The following is a 6913-nucleotide window of genomic DNA, read 5'->3' as shown; positions in this document are numbered from 1 at the left end:
CAACCACTTCTATTGCTTGTTTTTGAGTTTTGTCAGGCAATCTGATGATTACATCAGCAGGAGTAAGTTCATTGATTTGGAGCTTCTTCATGAGGGAGAGAGGCATTAAGTTGATGCTTGTTCCCAAGTCACAAAGCCCTTTGTCAATCATTGTTTCTCCTATGGCAGAAGGAATGTGGAAACTCCCTGGATCCTCATTCTTTGTGGGTGGCCCTGGTTGAATGAGAGCACTGCAATCCCTATTCATCCTTATTGTTTGTCCACCCTTCAATGGACTTTTTCTGGCTAGTAGCTCCTTTATATACTTGATGTAGAAAGGCATTTGCTGGAGGGCTTTAATAAATGGTATATTTACATCAAGAGATGCAAACATATCAAGGAACCTTGAGTACATTCTCTCTGCTACACCACCTTTAAGCCTGTGGGGAAAAGGTGCATATGGGTTCAACACCTCCTTCTTCTTTAGCTCTTCTTTGGATGTAGGTTGAGTTGTATAGCTTCCTTCCTCATGGCTCTCCTTTTGGTTATTTTGGAGGTGTTCTACTCCATTCATACTCCCCTCATCACTTGTGGTTATCATTTTGCATTCTTCCCATCTCACCTTCTTTGTTTCTCCTCTTGGATTCTTCTCTGTATCACTGGGGAATCCATCAGTGGGTTTGGGAATTCGTTGAGATAAATACCCTACTTGGGACTCCAATTTCTTGATATTTTCTCCTTGGTTCTTGATATTGGCTCGCACTTCTTCCTTAAACACTTTGTTATCTTGGACTTCTCTGCATAAGTTTTCAAGTAGAGCCTCAATCTTTGAGAGCCTATCATCTGTTAATGATGGTGGGTTGAGATTAGGTGGTTGAGAAGGTAGGTTAGATGGATGTTGGTAATATCTCTGTGAGGTGTTTTGATGAGTTGCATTGTTGTTGGAGTTAAGGTTGTGGCGTCTCTGATCTTGCCCTTGGTCTTGTTGGTTTCCCCATCCAAAGTTGGGGTGATTTCTCCATCCAGAGTTGTAACTTTTGGAGTATGGATCATGGACTTGTCTAGGTGAATTTCCAACATAGTTGGCTTGCTCCCAGTCACCTTCTTCTCCTATGTTTACTGCTTCTTGAGCTGATGATGAGGTGATGGCTGCTGCAACTTGGTTCTCCTCTTGTTTAGAGAGCCTCCTGATGAATGATCCATAGCCTTCTTTGACCCATATGAAAGACCTTCATAGAAGATGTGAAGTTGAACCCACTCATTAAACATCTCTGGTGGGCATCTCCTTGTTAGGTCTTTGAATCTCTTCCATGCTTCATAAAGTGTCTCACCATCTTGTTGTCTAAAAGTTTGCACCTCAGTTCTTAGCCTATTGATCCTTTGAGGAGGGTAAAATCTTGCCAAAAACTTGTTCACCACTTCTTCCCAATTAGTTAAGTTCTCCTTTGGGAAGGATTCAAGCCATTTGGATGCCTTATCCCTGAGTGAAAAAAGGAACAAGAGCAACCTATAGACATCTGGATGGACTCCATTGGACTTCACTGTGTCACAAATCCTCAGGAAGGTGGTTAAGTGTTGATTAGGATCTTCTTGAGCACCTCCTCCAAATGAGCAATTATTTTGCACAAGAGTGATGAGTTGGGGTTTTAGCTTGAAATTGTTGGCATGTATGGTGGGCTTCTGAATGTTGCTTCCACAGTTTCTTGGATTAGAATTGATATAGGATCCTAAGACTCTCCTTTCTTGCCCAGCACGGTTTGCATGGCCTTCTCTGGCATGATTATGAGCTTCTTCTTCATGATTGTTCTCCATATTTTCTTCCATGTTGGGTTCAAAATATTCTTCCTCTTCTTCTTTAGCACCAATAATCCTTTTCCCTCTTGCGTCCCTTCTTAGTCTCCAAAGGGTTCTTTCAGGTTCTGAATCAAAGGAGGTTGAAACTCCTTCTCTTCTCCCTGTCATACAACAAACAGATTACACAACAGGAGATAAAATGAAGAAACTATTCTTGTTAGAGTAATTGTTAGTGTGAGTGATGCAAATTATCAAACAGTTAGTGGGTTAGTGAGCAGAATTGTAATCAAAGAAAGAAAGAACGAAAAAAATTAAAGAGGGTGCAGGGGGTGAGGAAGAAATTAAAATAAACTAAAAGAAATTAACTGAATAAACTAAACAAAAAAGAAAAATGCTCAATCTAGTGATCTTCAAACTTAATCATTGTTGATTTAAAATCAATCCCCGGCAACGGTGCCATAAACTTGATGCATGAAAACTTGTCTCTCAACAAATTTCCCTTCGGCAAGTATACCGAATTGTCGTCAAGTAAAACTCACAATAGAGTGAGGTCAAATCCCACAAGGATTGATTGGTCAAGCAACTTTAGTTAGAAGAATGTGCTAGTTGAGCTAAACAGAATTTAGATTGAGATGCAGAATTTTAAATGACTGGATAGTAAATAATAGAAATTAAAGTGCATAATCTTAAATGGGGATTTGGGGTTTAGTTGTTCATAGCTCTAGAAATGAAAAATGGCAGAAAAGAAGAATCCATGCTAAAAGTGCAGAAAAGTAAATCTATAGAGAGTAGTTCCCAAATGTGCCAAGCTTCTCTATAGTTCAAAACTACTCCTATATATACTACTCCTCTTGACCTTCTAGTGAGTTCTTCAAGTCTTGGATGTGGGCTTTGGATCTTGAGTCGAAGCAGTTCTCATCTTTAGTGGGCCCAACTTGTAGAGAAATATGAATTAGGCTTTGGGTATTTAGTAAGATTTAACGTTGATTGCCATTGTGGGTTCGAGAACGCTAGTGGCATTCACTTTTTCCACTAACGTTCCAACCTCATATATCCACGTTAAATCCAACGTTAGTGGTCTTAACGTGACCACTAACGTTGCTTTTTCTAAACTTGGCCAACGTTATTGGGACTCACTTTTCCCAATAACGTTGGCTTATACCCCTTCGCAAACGTTAATGGGAATCACTTTTCCCATTAACGTTGCTTAGTGCCCCTTTGTTCCTACGTTAGAGCCCACGTTAGTATAGCTAACGTGACTCTTAACGTAGGTGTGATCCACCTTCGAGAGCGTTTAGTGAACGCTCCAAATGCCATATTCTCTACGTTGAAACTCACGTTAACTAAGTTAACGTGGCTCTTAATGTAGTAGTGATGCCATCTGCCAACGTTAGCGACAAAAGTGAGTGTCACTAACGTTGGCTCTTTGATCTCAACTCCACGTTAACTTTCACGTTAATAGTCTTAACGTGAAAGTTAACACAGGCGATGCTAGTTGGTCCAACGTTAGTGACAAAAGTGAGTGTCACTAACGTTGGCTCTTGTTTTCCTCTTCCACGTTAGAGTTCACGTTAACTAAGTTAACGTGACTCTTAACGTGGATCATTGCCAAGTTCTCCAACGTTAGTGGTGTTCACTTTTTCTCTTAACGTTGGAGTTTCTTTTTCTTCTACGTTAACTATCACGTTAACTTAGTTAACGTGGCAAGTAACGTGAGCTTTGGATGGCTTTGCAGGCGTTATTGGTGATCACTTTTCTCATTAACGTTGCAAGCTTTACCATTCCACATTAGTGTTCACGTTAACTAGGTTAATGTGAATACAAACGTGGTTCTTCCTTGCTTCCTTTGCCTTGAAAACAAGCAATTAAAGTTCATCAAAGCTCTAGCCAAAGTCATGAGATTATGCATCATCAATTTATCATGTAATTCTTGCAAAATACTCATGAGTTTATGCAAAGTTCACAAAAGTTGCTTGAATCAAGATGTAAGTGTAATTTCATCCAAAACTTGCCTTATTCACTAAGAAAATGCATGAAACTACCCTAAAACAGTAAAGAAAAGGTCAGTAAAACTGGCCTAGATGTCCTGGCATCATGCCCAAGGATGATCCCTTCAATCACCATAAAGTGACATTTTTCCCAGTTCAAAACCAGGTTAGTCTCTTGGCACCTCTTTAGAACAAGAGTCAGGTGATCAAGACAGGAGCTGAATGAGTCTCCATATATTGAGAAGTCATCCATGAAGACTTCCAGAAATTTCTCCACCATATCAGAGAAAATAGAGAGCATGCATCTCTGAAAGATTGCAGGTGCATTACACAGCCCAAATGGCATCCTTCTGTAGGCAAATACTCCAGATGGGCATGTGAATGATGTTTATCCTGGGGGTCTACTACAATTTGGTTGTAGCCTGAATAGCCATCCAAAAAGTAGTAATAATCATGACCTACTAGTCTTTATAGCATTTGGTCAATGAATGGTAAAGGAAAATGATCCTTTCTGGTGGCGGTATTGAGTCTTCTGCAGTCAGTACACATGCGTTAGTGCACAAAATTGTAAATCACACTTTTCATAACTCGTACCACTAACCAGCAAGTGCACCGGGTCGTCCAAGTAATACCTTACGTGAGTAAGGGTCGAATCCCACGGAAATTGTTGGCTTGAAGCAAGCTATAGTTATCTTGTAACTCTTAGTCAGGATAATAATAATTATCAGTTTTGATTGGAAGTAAATAAAAAGCATGGATTAAATAATACTTGTTATGTAGTAATGGAGAATATGTTGGAGTTTTGGAGATGCTTTGTCTTTTGAATCTCTGCTTTCACCCTGTCTTCTTCTTCACGCATGCAAGGTTCCTCCTATAGCAAGCTGTATGTTGGTGGATCACCGTTGTCAATGGCTACCATCCGTCCTCTCAGTGAAAATGGTCCAGGTGTGCTGTCACTGCACGGCTAATCATCTGTCAGTTCTCACTTATGCTGGAATAGGATCCATTTATTCTTTTGTGTTTGTCACTACGCCCAACCCTTGTGAGTTTTAAGCTCGTCACAGTCATTCAATCCCTAAATCCTACTCGGAATACCACAGACAATGTTTAGACTTTTTGGATTCTCAAGAATGCTGCCAATGGATTCTAGCTTATACCACGATGACTCTGATTAAGGAATCCAAGAGATACTCATTCAATCTAATGTAGAATGGAGGTGGTTGTCAGGCACGCGTTCATATGTTGAGAATGGTGATGAGTGTCACGGATCATGACATTCATCATATTGAAGTGCGAATGAATATCTTAGATAGAAACAAGCGTGTTTGAATAAAAAACAAAAATAATTGCATTAATTCATCGAGACACAACGGAGCTCCTCACCCCCAACAATGGAGTTTAGAGACTCATGCCGTCAAAGAGTACAAAGTTCAGATCTAAAAAAAGTCATCTGGTACCCAGTAAAGCTCTAAAAGTTGTTTTAAATACTAAACTAGTAACCTAGATTTACAGAAAATGAGTAAACTAAGAATGGATACCATTATGGGCGTTTAATGCCAGGATGGCACAAGAGGGAAGATTTTTGTTTTTAATTCAAATTTTTTTCAAGTTTCCATAATTTTTCAAAATCAAATCTTTTTCAAATCATATCTTTTCAATCATATATTTTCAAAATCAATTTCTTTCCATTTTTAAAAATACTTGCTAACAATTAATGATTTGATTCAACATTTCAAGTATGTTGCCTTTTCTGTTGAGAAAGGTTTAATGTCTGAATCATATCTTTCAAATTTTGTTATTAGCCAAGTCATCAATTTTAAAAATCAAATCTTTTTAAATTGTTTTTCAATCATATCTTTTTAAAACCATAACTTTTCAATCATATCTTCTTAATCACATCTTTTTCAAAATAGTTTTCAAAACATATCTTTTTGATTTCTAATTTCGAAATCTTTTTCAAAAAATCACTTTATTTCTTTCTCAATCTTAGTTTTCGAAAATCATCAATCAAATTTTCAAAATTTCTTTTAATTATTTTAGAATCTTTTACTTTAATTTCAAAAAAATTCTTCCCCTCTTCTCACATCCTTCTATTTATGGACTAACACTCCTCCACTATCAACAATTCGAACTCCATCTCTCTTGATAAGTTCGAATTCTTCTTCTACCTCCTCCTTCTATTCTTCTTTTCCTCTGACACCTCAAGGAATCTCTATACTGTGACATAGAGGATTCCATATTTTCTTGTTCTCTTCTCTTTTATATGAGCAGGAGAAAAGATAAAAGCATTCTTGTTGAGGCTGACCCTGAACCTGAAAGGACCTTGAAGCAAAAGCTAAGAGAAGCTAAAGCACTACTCTCTGTAGAGGACCTAACAGAAATCTTCAAACAAGAAGAAGACATGGCAGCCAAAAACAACAACAATGCCAACAATGCAAGGAAGGTGCTTGGTGACTTTACTGCACCTACTCCCGACTTCTATAGGAGAAGCATCTCTATCCCTGCCATTGGAGTAAACAACTTTGAGCTTAAGCCTCAATTAGTTTCTCTAATGCAACAGAACTGCAAGTTCTATGGACTTCCATTGGAAGATCCTCATCAGTTTTTAGTTGAATTCTTGCAAATCTGTGATACTGTCAAGACCAATAGGGTTGACCCTGAGGTCTACAGACTTATGCTATTCCCTTTTGCTATAGGAGACAGAGCTAGGATATGGTTGCACTCACAACCTAAAGAAAGCCTGAACAATTGGGAAAAGCTAGTCAATGCCTTCTTGGCAAAGTTCTTTCCACCTCAAAAATTGAGTAAGCTTAGAGTGGAAGTCTAAACCTTCAGACAGAAGGAAGGTGAATCCCTCTATGAATCTTGGGAAAGATACAAACAATTGATCAAAAAGTGTCCTTCTGACATGCTTTCTGAGTGGAGCATCATAGGTATCTTCTATGATGGTCTGTCTGAACTGTCCAAGATGTCATTGGATAGCTCTGTTGGAGGATCTCTTCATCTGAATAAGACACCTACAGAAGCTCAAGAACTCATTGAAATGGTTGCAAATAACCAATTCATGTACACTTCTGAAAGGAATCCTGTGAACAATAGGACGAATTAGAAGAAAGGAGCTCTTGAGATTGATACTCTGAATGCCATATTGG

The 6913-nt window shown here is 38.5% G+C and overlaps 1 non-coding gene across 1 annotated transcript; it reads right to left on the bottom strand.

Annotated features, from left to right (window-relative positions):
* Positions 1–6567: 6567 nt before the first annotated feature.
* On the bottom strand, positions 6568–6675 carry LOC127747150 (small nucleolar RNA R71). The gene has a single exon (XR_008008954.1). It is a non-coding gene; the product is annotated as a small nucleolar RNA R71 (small nucleolar RNA).
* Between the last annotated feature and the right edge of the window lie 238 nt (positions 6676–6913).

Source organism: Arachis duranensis, chromosome 4 (assembly GCF_000817695.3).
Source record: "Arachis duranensis cultivar V14167 chromosome 4, aradu.V14167.gnm2.J7QH, whole genome shotgun sequence".
Lineage (NCBI taxonomy): Eukaryota > Viridiplantae > Streptophyta > Magnoliopsida > Fabales > Fabaceae > Arachis > Arachis duranensis.
Note: the sequence above shows the minus strand (reverse complement) of the source record. Positions and strands in the feature narration are given on the sequence as shown.